Here is a 12,495-nt window from a genome sequence, read left to right on the forward strand (position 1 = left end):
TATATATATATATATATATGTGTGTGTGTGTGTGTGTGTGTGTGTGTGTTGGACATCAAAGTCAGGAGCACAGCGGCTGGTGCAGGTGTGACTTGAAATGTGCAACTATTCAGTTATTAGTCACATGCAATTGGTGTCCACTCCAGATCGGTATGACACTGATCCCCCCCCCTCTCTCTCTCTCTCTCTCTCTCTCTCTCTCTCTCTCTCTCTCTCTCTCTCTCTCTCTCTCTCTCTCTCTCTCTCTCACAACCACTTGCTTGTAATCGTCTCTTGTAAATTCCGTTCTTCTCTTGAACCCTTTTATCAACTTTCTTGTGTTCATCATACTACATGCAAACAAGACAATGCTTACAGTACTGTTCCTAATGTAAGCTGATTACAATGAATGTTATACGATTAAGGCCGCTCAAAGAAAGATTAATCATTGTGTTAATCTCCTATTATCAAATATGAGTGTCTACATTCTACTTAAGATACGCTTGACTTCTCATGAAAATCTTATGCGTCAAACAATAGTTTTATAAAAAAGAATCAGTTTAAACAAGTGTTAAATGGCAAATGACCACAAAATGTTTAACGCTACGTAAACTCTACCTTTCACATTTAGTTATCTAAGATTACGTGGTTCAAAGCTTCCCCATTTACATAACCCTGTGTTAATAATTGAGAGTATGAGAACCTGAACCCGAGTCCTCTTACAGTTTGTAGAAACTATATGTTCTGACTGAATATGAAAAGAATAGAGATTCAGGCACGAGCAAAGACTATAAGTTGAAATTCGAACGTCGTTCAGTGAATGTAATGGTGTTTGATGGGATCTAAATGGGCTACAGTGGCATGAAGAGGAGTAGAACGAAGGTGACGGACAGCAGGAGGGTGGGAGGGACGTAATACAGCTTACTCTCCACGCTGGCAGAGTAAGTGACGGGAGGCAGTGGAGGCCAGGGTCGGGGAGAGAGTGAGTTGAGTCGTGCACAGGCAGCAGACAAGCCACCAGTCTGGTGTTCGCTGCCACGCGCGACCCACCGCTCTCGTCCTCCTCCACTCGCCTCGTCATAGAAACCGAAAGTTCATGAAACTTAGTCAGTGACATTCTCGACTTGTGTTCCCCTCCTCAGGGTGTAGGTAGCTATCCCCATATGAGGCTTCTGTACTAAACGGAGTGGAACTTCTACCTAAAAAAAAAAAAAAAAAAAATAGTGACAAGAAAAAGAAAGGGAATTATGAGTATTGATACCATGACATCTGCAAGGATTAGCTGATGAGACCATCTGTTGCCACAGGTGTGCAGAGTGTGTGCATGTCAGCGAGCTCTCTTTATGTCACATTCTGACATTTAGCGAAGCTACTGAGCATTTTCATAAGTTGTAATCTCCCAACAAGCCACTAGTTACATTTTACATCATGCAAGCGTTGTTCAGAGTGCATATGTTAAATGTACTGTGTTTTTGTACAACCGTTTGCACGTACTGAGCAGGCATTTATGACAGCGTTAATGAGTTCATTTCTTTGCTGTACTCGAACCAGTTTAGACACAAAATTTGCCATCGCCTTCGACTGTTTAGCTTTACTGGTCGAGTTCAACCTCTTGGGCGTAATCAACCAGCCTTACATTAGACGATAATAAGCATGTTTAACGTATAATGATACGCTTACTTTCCAACACCGCAGCGGTTAACTTACTAAACTTGTAGATAAATAATGACTGGAAGTTGAAGGTGTCGCTTGCACAAACTGACGAGCACCTACTTGGTACTCGCCTGGTAATGTGACACTGACACAAGAGTGAGCACAAAACTTTGTTTACCTTACGCTGCGTTACGGGGATCTGAGTCTTCCTAAAGATGTAACTGACACTGAGTAATCTGCCACAGATTTACCCACATAGGCACAATGAATAAATAAAAAAAAAAATCTGACAAACGAACTGCAGATTCAAAACGAGATGACTCGTTGGCTATAACCATATCAAAACAAGCCACTATATGTATATGTTTTCCTGTAATGCGTTCGAAGAGCCATCATTCCCTAAGTACCATGTTGCTCAGTTGTAGCTATGTCAACCCGCAAATATTAAGTTGAGACGCACTCCATCTGGACTCCTCTAAGACTTCACCTTTACTTTCTGAGTTAACTGTTGTGCTGTATCGATGGAGTCCATGTCACGTTTGGACGGTGCGATTTGTGCTGCAAGCATTGCATAAACACGGAAGCCTTTAGCCTCCCCAACAATGACGCTAGTCGGCCATCTCGTAATGGACTCAGGTCAGCTCCGCTTTGCTGAAGGTTATGCTCAACCTACAAGTGTCCAGCCTGCATGTAAACCAATTATCAGGGTATATTTTGATGTGTCTGGTAAGAAATGTGCACAATGCCGTTAGAACAACAGGTCTTAACGCCCAGGCAGCGAGCAAGGCGCCCGAGCAGGCCCTGTGTGAGGCGTCTGACCTGCTCCTAGCTGTAGTTCACACACTGAAAGCATGTCTCATTTCAGATTTTTCAAGGAGCAAATATCATGGACAGAATGGGTGATCAATGAAACGAGAATATTGACGTGGAAATGAACGAGAACTAGACAGAGATTTCAACAGGACAAAAGTACTAGTTAAGAATATGTGTACGAAGGGTAATCATCGCTGAGAACTTTAATAGGCAGTGTGCAGTCGTCACATGACCTCGTTCACACTGAACAACCAGGTAATTACAGTCTAGTCTGAAGGAGAATCAATAGTGCATCGGACAGAACACATCCGCTTACACACTGACAATATTAACCCGAGCAATAAGGTGGAGTGGTTGTTGCCTTATAAGAGAGCGTGGTACCCACCGTCTAGCCTACACAGAGGCTAACAGGGCACAGCAAACAACAGATACATATATATCTACATATATATATATATTCATATATATATATATACATATACATATATATGTTCACAAAAACAGTCTCAGAGAAAGGCCTGCTCCTGTGTTCGGCTCCCACACGACGTATCCGGATCGCATTTCTTCGGAAGCAGGACGTTCTCCTACCTGCATCCAGGTCAGCCGTCTCCTAGCAGCACGACCCCCCGAGCAACCGCACCACCGTGAGTATTTGCCACTTACGCTATTGAGTCTGATGTGTGAAGTGCCGACGTCTCTCCCGGCGACCCGTGTTGACGACGTAGGAGCTATGAGTATGTGGATATGATGAGAGAGAGAGAGAGAGAGAGAGAGAGAGAGAGAGAGAGAGAGAGAGAGAGAGAGAGAGAGAGAGAGAGAGAGACCTATGACGAGGTTATCCACCGAACGGGACGAGAATCTTCCTTCATTTGTATCTTCTCTATGATGACAACTCACCGACGGGAAATGTTTGTGAAATCTCGTCCTAAATTGTTCCATTGTGTTGCTATTTATAACATTAGCAGGCAGCTTCCTGCATCGTTGAATGTCCCCACCTGTTAGGGAAAGATATATGAGTGAAGGGCTTCTCATGAAGGGTCTAACCCATTGTTCCCGATTATAGCATCCATGTGTGTGTGTGTTCAAGAGTGTATCTATACGTGAAAAAGTTTTTGAATGCTGCAGAAACAATGGCTTCTTGGTGACTTAACAGAGCCTCATTGAATATGGATAGAACACCGTATCTATGTTCCTACGACCCTTTCTTACAGGCCTCGCTTCATAGTCCTGGCACTAAATCAGTTACGCTTTTCTGGACATTTTCAAGCATATCTTGTACTTTTGATAATGCCCAAACACGAAATGTACATCATACTCAGCATGTGCCTTCACCGGTGAATTAGATGATATCTGATGTTCTTAATGAAGTTCCTTCTTTTTTTTCATAGTAGCCAAGACGGCGCGAGCAGTTGCATGTCCAATGAAGGCCACCATCGTTTCGTTTGCTCTCTCTCTCTCTCTCTCTCTCTCTCTCTCTCTCTCTCTCTCTCTCTCTCTCTCTCTCTCTCAGAAACTAGCTCCTACGGTTTCTCCCGAGAATCTGCCACCAGCGCCGTGTCATCATCAAACAGCAACTGTCTCAGCTTCCAAGGCCTCCCCACCTCCGACACGCACCAAACCTCTCTCTCTCTCTCTCTCTCTCTCTCTCTCTCTCTCTCTCTCTCTCTCTCTCTCTCTCTCTCTCTCTCTCTCTCTCTCTCTCTCTCTCTCTCTCTCTCTCTCTCTCTCTCTCTCTCTCTCTCTCTCTCTCTCTCTCTCTCTCTCACCTAATTTCCTTCGCTCTTCTCCACCATCCCATCCATAAATAGATCAAACAGCCATGGATGGTGACATCACACACCCTGGCTAGAGACCCATCTTTACGTGGAACGACTCACCAACTCTACTCGCACACACGCCTTACTCTCTTTGAAAATACTCAGTCCCAATTGATTTTCTCCCAACAAATCTTTATAAACCCTATCATATATATACATTTATATATATTTTTTCAAACATATTTGCCATTTCCCACGTTAGCAAGGTAGCGTCAAGAACAGGTGACTGAGCTTTAGAGGGAAAAAATCCTCACTTGGCCCCACATACATACATATCAAAGATGTAAGGCATGTGTACGAGTAGGAAGAGAGGAGAGTGATTGGGTCCCACTGAAGGTCGGTCTGCGGCTGGGGTTTGTGATGTCCCCATGGTTGCTTATTTTGTTCATGGATAGGGTGGTTAGAGAGGTAAGTGCTAGAGTCTTGGAGAGAGGGGCGAGTATGCAGGCTGTTGGGGATGAGAGGGCCTGGGAAGTGTCAGTTGTTGTTCGCCGATGATACAGCTCTGGTGGCTGATTCGAGTGAGAAACTGTAGAGTTTGGTAACTGAATTGGAAAAGTGCGTGAAAGGAGAAAGTTGAGAGTAAATGTAAATAAGATCAAGGTCATTAGGTTCAGTAGGGTTACGGGACAAGTTAACTGGGATGTAAGTTTAAATGGAGAAAAATTGGAGGAGGTGAAATGTTTTAGTATCTGGGAGTAGAGTTAGCAGTGAATGGAACCATGGAAGCGGAAGTGAGTCACAGGGTGGGGGAGGGGGCGAAAGTTCTGGGAGCGATGAAGAATGTGTGGAAGGGGAGGACGTTATCTCGGAGAAAAAATGGGTAAGTTTGAAGGAATAGTAGTTTCAACAACTTTATATGGTTGCGAGGCATGAGCTATAGATAGTTTTGGACAGAGGAGGGTGGATGTGTCGGAAATGAAGTGTTTGAGGACAATATGCAACAGCGTGAGATGGTCTGATCGAGTAAGTAATGAAAGGGCAAGAGAAATATGTGGAGATAAAAAGAATGTGGTTGAGAAAGCAGAAGAGGGTGCGCTAAAATGGTTTGGACATATGGAGAGAATGAGCGAGGAAAGATCGACAAAAGGTTTTGTGTGTCAGAGGTGGAGGGAACAAGGAGAAGCGGGAGACCAAATTGGAGGTGGAAGGATGGAGTGAAAAAGATTTGAATGGTCGGGGCCTAACGATACAGGAGGGTAAGAAACGTGCAAGGAATAGAGCGAATTGGAATGATGTGGTATACCGTGTCGACGTGCTGTCAATGGACTAAACCATGGCATGTGAAACGTCTGGGGTAAACTATGGAAAGGTCTGTGGGGCCTGCGTGTCGTAGAAGGCGACTAAAAGGGGAGGGAACGGGGGGCTGGAAATCCTCCCCTCTCATTTTTAATTTTCCGAAAGAAGGAACAGAGAAGGGGGCCAAGTGAGGGTTTCCTTCAAAGGCTCAGTCCTCTGTTCTTAACGCTACCTCACTAACGTGGAAAATGGCGAATAGTATATATATATATATATATATATATATATATGTATATATATATATATATATATATATATATATATATATATATATATATATATATATATATATATATATCTTTATATATCTGTGTGTGTGTGTGTGTGTGTAAAGTGTCATATATATGTATATGGCATGTCTTTTACTCCTATGTATGTAAGCGCGCACACACACACACACACACACACACACACACAACCTAGCTAAGCCAGGTACACTTTTATCGACCAGCCTCGAGAGGAGGATGAACTCCTGGGTTGGGTTTTAGGCCAACCGTTATATCCAAAATTCGAGCCCATATGAAGATCGACCTCGGGTTGGCCTATTTCCATAGGCCATTGTATTAAGTCTGTGTAAGTAATATCTTGTGTGTCTACGTGGACTCGTGTGTGTGTTTGATCTAATGTGTGAGTAAATGAGCTGATGTTTGTGTAAGTGAGCTTGTGTCTGTATCTAGTAATGATAAAGATTCTAATGATGATGGCTATCGGGTTACTGAAATAACTTCAGAGTAAGGTTTGAAATATTCAGAGAAAGTGCACACATGTAGACACTGTTGACAAAAGAGGTTGTTCAGACAGTCTTTACACAAGTGTTGCGCTGGCAATCTGCACTTGGAATGGGCCGGTTTCGTAGATGGTCCTGATGTGTTTGTGATGCCTAGCTGCAAGCCGGGGTCAGGTGATCCCTGGCTGCAGGAAGTGACGGTGGCAAGGTTGTTGCGGGAGCTTCTTCCCAAACTGTTGGCTCAGGTTCAGGAAATGGTTGGAGAGAGAGAGTTGCAAAGGCCAGTGTGCTGAGCACTTCTGCATAAATGGTGTGGGAGACACCGGGTATGATCTTACGTTTTGCCCTTCTCTGTACTTCCTCTAGCAGCCACTGTTACATGGGGGAGACAGGGGAAGACCAGGGGTGGGAGGAGGCAGCGGTGAGCTTTGGAAGAATGAAAGTTATGTTGGCCTTTTTGAGTTCAAGGGAATGTGTGCGTGCGTGTGTGTGTGTGTGTGTGTGTGTGTGTGTGTGTGTGTGTGTGTGTGTGTGTGTGTGTGTGTGTGTGTGTGTGTGTGTGGGTGTGTGAATAAGTAAATAAATAGATAACGGTTTATTGAATTTAGTCAGCCATTCACCTGAAAATACACAGTTGAGGTATTAAAGATAATACATAACTGGGAGGTCATAATAGCAGCAAATTAACTAATCATATAAGAGCTTAAGATCAAGTTGGAGCTGGATATTTCCACGGTTTGGATAAGCACATGAGTGAGGTACTTCTACATAGTCGTGGTGGCAGATATACAGGAATGTGTGCAATGTAAATACTATAGATTAGGCACTGTATACTTGGTTGAAAATTAAGTGATGAATAGTTACAGTAATACTGCAGTTGATATCACATAGCTTAACCAGTGGAAAACTGAGCTTTTTACTTGCTTAGTTATGCGCTTGTCCACGGATTATTTATGACGTTCACAACAGTAGGTATAGCTTTCCTAATATCTGTCTGCAAGAGCTCTGGTTGATTCAAGTCATTGTGGTGACGAACAGCGGTATGTGAGGATGGGGAGGTAGGGGAGGTAGGGGGAGGAGGTGGGTGGAGAGAGAGAGAGAGAGAGAGAGAGAGAGAGAGAGAGAGAGAGAGAGAGAGAGAGAGAGAGAGAGAGAGAGAGAGATCTTGATGACGGGGATTTGCCAAATTGCCCTTTGAGTTGCCGGTGTTGGCCGGAGAGGTTGGGCAGGTTCAGCGAGATGAGGTTCTCTTGGTTGTTGGTGTAAGAATGGCCCAGGATGATTCTGTATGTTTTTTTCTGCACTCTTTCCAGCTGGTCCCTCTGTGTGGCTCTTAATGAGGAGGACCAGGCTGGGAAGGCGTAGGTGAGCTTAGGTAGAATGAAATGGCATCATCTCCGAGCTCAAATGGTGGGACGCCTAGTAATTTCAGTCAGCGGAGAAGGTACAGACGTTTGATAAAGATTTAATGATAATACTGACATGACTCTTCCAATTCAAGCCGTCATCTATAGTGAAACCAAATTGTTCGAAGTCTCAATCTATCTGGAGGACGTCAAGGCCTAGGATGATGTCACGAGGCAGGATGTCTGCACCCAGGTTGACTTGCATCATCGCAGTTTTGGTGTGATTGATGGTGTCATCGTTGGCCATAGTCCACTCGTGAAGGTTGTTGATGATGTGATAAAGGGATCTGAAGTCAAGAGAGTAGTTGTTGATGATGATGCGAAAAGTGGAATCGTCTACGTACTTCCAGCTTTGTTTTGTGTCCCTCAGGGTATCATTGATAAGGATGAGGAAGTAGAGAAGCCCCATCTTGGTGCCCTGTGGTACACCACATTTTCGGGGCAGTAAGATCGAGGTAGCTCTGCTAAAGCGGATGGCTAGGTGTCACCCGATCAGTAAATCCACTAGCCACTAGATGAGACACACCCGTCGCCCCAGGTAGACGGCTTTTGACTTATGATGATATTATGGTTTACCAAGTGGAATCCATTGGTGAAGTCTGCGACGGTGAGCTCCTACGAGGTCCTGAACCTCTACATGTTATGGTGAAGTCTAGGAGGCTGACAAGGCAGTGAGTAGTTGAGAAAGACTTCGTGTTTCCAAACTGCTGAGGGTCTATTGATTCAGCAATATCACCATAAGCCCATTCATACACTACACTTTCAAAAATTAGACCGTGGATTGAAGTGATGGCAACAGGGCATAGGCTAATAAGAGAGCCTGGGTTGATGGATTTAGGTTGTGAAGTGACGTATACTGTCTTCCAAGCTGTGGGGGACTTAGACTGTGTGAATGAAACATTGATTATGGCGGTTTGCGGTCCAGTTCATTGCAGAATTCCTTGTATAGTTTCACTGGATCTATGGATGTGTTTGAGCGTTTGGTTTTTAATCTGCTTAGCTGATTGACATTCCTGTATTTTGATTGGAGGAATGAGGTTGTTATGTATGCTGGGAGGAAGCTGATGTCGAGTTGTGGTAATCATTGGCAAATATTGTCAAAGTGGTTTTTAACTTGGCATGCGGCCTCCTCATTTCTAAGTTGATTTCCACAAGGAAAGGGGAGATATCTTTCGCTTATCATAGCCACTTAATTCTTTTACTTTGGTTGGGTAATACGCCTCATTCGCAACTCTTGCTTCGCTTGGCACTTTGTTGCGAAGTTGCTTGTAGGGGTCGTTGTCGTGACTGTTGAACAAACGATTTCTCTGCTGTGCATCAGTCGCTTGATGCGGTGGGGAATTCAAGGAGCGTCTGCCGGATGTAGTGAGTGTGTGTGTGTGTGTGTGTGTGTGTGTGTGTGTGTGTGTGGACTATGTCTATATGACTTGTAGGATGTCTATCAATGCATAAATAAACAATCACTTCCTGACTCTACAAGTAGGCTTCTTTTTCACCTCTTTTCATCAAACAGTTTCATTTGGCATACGTATATATTCACAGCAGTGTGTGTGCATGTGTGTAGGCATTCTCAAATAAGCGTCAAGGCATCTGACTTCACAGGTTGACTGACACAGCGTTTCTCGCTTAATCCATATTGGGAATGGGTTTAGAAAAGACTCAGTGAGTGTGGAAACCAAACTGGGCCGATCTGGAACGAATTTGGTATCGTAAACATTGAGGTCTCTGACGTCACAGACCCTCAAATTCACATTGAACAGGTGGCCGGTGTTACCTGTGTAGCGCATGGCACCGGGGGACGCCACGGTGCTTCTTCAGGACAGAACAGATGAGGAAATGTGGGTCACCCTGACTGGCTGCCCAAGGTAAAACAGGTTGTCTCAGTGTTTCGGTCAATTGGTAAAAACAGAATGGTGGTGTTTCTCTGTTGCGTGGTGTTGGCATTGATATGTTGATCTGGGAGTAGCAGTGAACTTTCGTCGGGGTAACAGCGCTCTGTTGTCCGGTGGTAATAGTATTCTATTGGCCAAATGTAACAGTGTTCTGTTGTCCGGAGATAACAGTGTCCTGTTGTCTGGGGTCAGTAGTGCTCTTTTGTCGGGGGTAACGGTGAGTTATTGTACAGGGAGTGAGAATAATCTTTTCTCTGGGGGTATTATGACTTATGTGGGCAGCAATGTTTTATTATCAGGTGTAATCATGTTCTCTTGAGTGTCTGTAAACGTAGTGTGGCTGGTGGTAGCATCAGTGGCTATGTACTGGACTGTGGTAAGTGACAGTGACAGCAGATATGTGGTAGGATGTGGTAACAGTTCCATGTTGAAAGGTGGTAACAGTGCTGTTCTCGATATTTTGTAGCATTCTAGCATTCTTGTCGATGGTATTAGTGCTGTGTTAGAGGCAAGTGCTGTGTTACTGGTAACACGTCTGTTTAAGGCGATGGTGCTGGGTTAGTGGTAACAGCGCTGTGTTAGCAGTAAGAGTCTTGTTTCTGTTCGCGGCAGCTGTGCTATGTTAGTGGTAACAGTGCTGCATCAGTGGTAACAGTGCTGCGTCAGTGGTAACAGTACTGCGTCAGTGGTAACAGTGCTGCGTCAGTGGTAACAGTGCTGCATCAGTGGTAACTACTGCGTCAGTGGTAACAGTACTGCGTCAGTGGTAACAGCACTGCGTCAGTGGTAACAGCACTGCGTCAGTGGTAACAGCACTGCGTCATTGGTAACAGTACTGCGTCAGTAGTAACAGCAGTGCGTCAGTGGTAATAGTACTGCGTCATTGGTAACAGTGCTGTGCTCAGCACTGGTGACAATGTTGGGTTCACTTGTGACAACAGTGTTATGTTCAGCGTCGGCAGCACCAATACTTTGGTTTTACAAACGTCACATTTGTTTTGCAACTCGGCTTCCACGAATTACCGATAGCGCCCCCAGGCAACCCGCTCTTACTGCAGCTGTCGTGAGAATCCCCGACAGCTGAAGTTATCATTGACCTTTTGAGGATTTCTCTGGATTACTCCTTTTATACCGTGATTATGTCTTCCACTAAGGGAGGAGAGCATTGGATTGTCTTCTCCATTTTTGTTATCTTTGATATTGTCATTTTTATATAGATCATTTTCCTGTTCTTTTCCCACCCAAAGCATAGTAAAAATGCACTTGACCTGACCCTTGCAGTTCAAGGCAACATTTTCTTGTCTCAGGTCAAAGGGTTGTGATGCCTAGGGGAAATGATGATAAGGTTACGAGGAAGATGCCTTTTAACTTGACTCGTAAGCGTTCGTTGAAAGGCCCTTGGTTATCGAAGGTGTAGCCACAATGGCCTTTGAATTAATTGGCGAGGATCAGGTGAAGAGCCACTGGTGTTCAGGAGACAGTCGGGTGATGATAAGCGGTGTTCTATGTGCCAGGTGAATACCATTCCAGTTTGTAGCCTACGTCTTAACCCGTTATAATCCCGTCGTTAGTGTCGAATGGCACGCCTTTTGTCTATGGCAATTTAGTGAATCAGTGTTGTGCACATTACATCATCATGGTATTGTAGTGAGGATGTAATATTGCACGGACAAAACTTTCACCAGAGTTATTCATTTGACAAGTTGTAAGTATATAGTATACACGGATGGTGGACCATGCTTCACTACAGAAGCGGACAGTAGGAGGAAGACAAGACCTGTCCTGGAATGAGGTCTCGCGTGTCTCGAATTAAATTACTATAGTGAAGATGTGGATTGTTAAGATAGAGTATGCTTCGATGATATGATTTTTTCCAAACCAGGTTATAGGTAGTGTTGTGGAGAGCTGAATCAAAGATGCATTTGTCGAGGGTGTAAGGAGAGTGTACTTGTCAGGGATGATGTGAATGTAGGTTTATCGAAGGTGTAATGAAGGAGAACTGGGTAGGTGTGTCTCCCTTCCGTAGTGAAGAAGACGTGAGTGATGCTGCAGAAGGAGATGTTATGCTTTCGCCTGCCTATCCCTGATGTTTCAAGTCCCTAGTTACTGTATGTCTCCGTGTGATTTGGCACGTGTAGTAGAGTTTGTAGATGTGTGTATGTGTGTGTTTGTGGTTTTATGCCTTTGTGTTTGTGTGCATCAGTGTCTATATGTCTTTATTTCTCTCTGTCTGTTTGCTTGTCTGTCTGAGTGTCCTTCACTCTGTTTGTCTGTCTGTCTGTCTGTCTGTCTGCTCTTCTGTCTGTCTGTTTGTCTGTCTGTCTGTCTGTCTGTCTGTCTGTCACTGTTTTCTTCAGCTCGTATATTTGTGAAGGAATGTGTTTTTTTTTTCTGTGTGTGTGTGTGTGTGTGTGTGTGTGTGTGTGTGTGTGTGTGTGTGCATGCAATTAGCTGTCAAATGCCTACTTAGCTATTTTTTGTGTGTTAGATTGTTTATCAATTACCTATTTAGCTACTTTCTTGTTACATAACTATAATCTATGTGTGTGTGTGTGTGTGGTGTTCATCTTTTCGTACATTATGGGAAGAGAGCTCTACACCCGTGGAGATCCATCTCTTGAATCTATAATGACAAGATTTCGCCACTGAACAATTCCAGCGTATAATCTTCACTGCCTGTTGTCCAGGTTTTATGTATACCGTGGAGAGATTACGTGCTTGTGGACTTAAATGTCAACGTCTCAAGTGTATGTGGGGGTAGAAAAAAAAAGGAGAGCAACCACGGCCAGGGAAGGAAACTTAAAAGTCACTGAAGTACTGGCTCACTCATCCTCCCCATACCCAGGCAGTAGTATCTCCCATGTTGGTAGTTGTCTCCCGTATAGTATCTGTAAAAAAAAATTCAAGGT

The 12,495-nt window shown here is 44.1% G+C and overlaps 1 protein-coding gene across 5 annotated transcripts in view; it reads left to right on the forward strand.

Moving 5' to 3' along the window:
* The window catches only part of LOC139766338 (major facilitator superfamily domain-containing protein 6-like), a 283,394-nt gene that overhangs the window by 120,096 nt on the left and 150,803 nt on the right, over positions 1-12,495 (forward strand). Inside the window, exons 1-2 of one of the 5 annotated variants that reach the window (XM_071694874.1) lie at positions 938-1,085; positions 2,498-3,089. The exons of 1 other annotated variant lie outside the window; for it this stretch is intronic. The gene's annotated coding sequence lies outside the window, so the exon portion shown is untranslated. 3 more of the 5 variants (XM_071694860.1, XM_071694867.1, XM_071694884.1) reach the window with 3 other exon arrangements.

This window comes from Panulirus ornatus, chromosome 4 (assembly GCF_036320965.1).
Source record: "Panulirus ornatus isolate Po-2019 chromosome 4, ASM3632096v1, whole genome shotgun sequence".
NCBI lineage: Eukaryota > Metazoa > Arthropoda > Malacostraca > Decapoda > Palinuridae > Panulirus > Panulirus ornatus.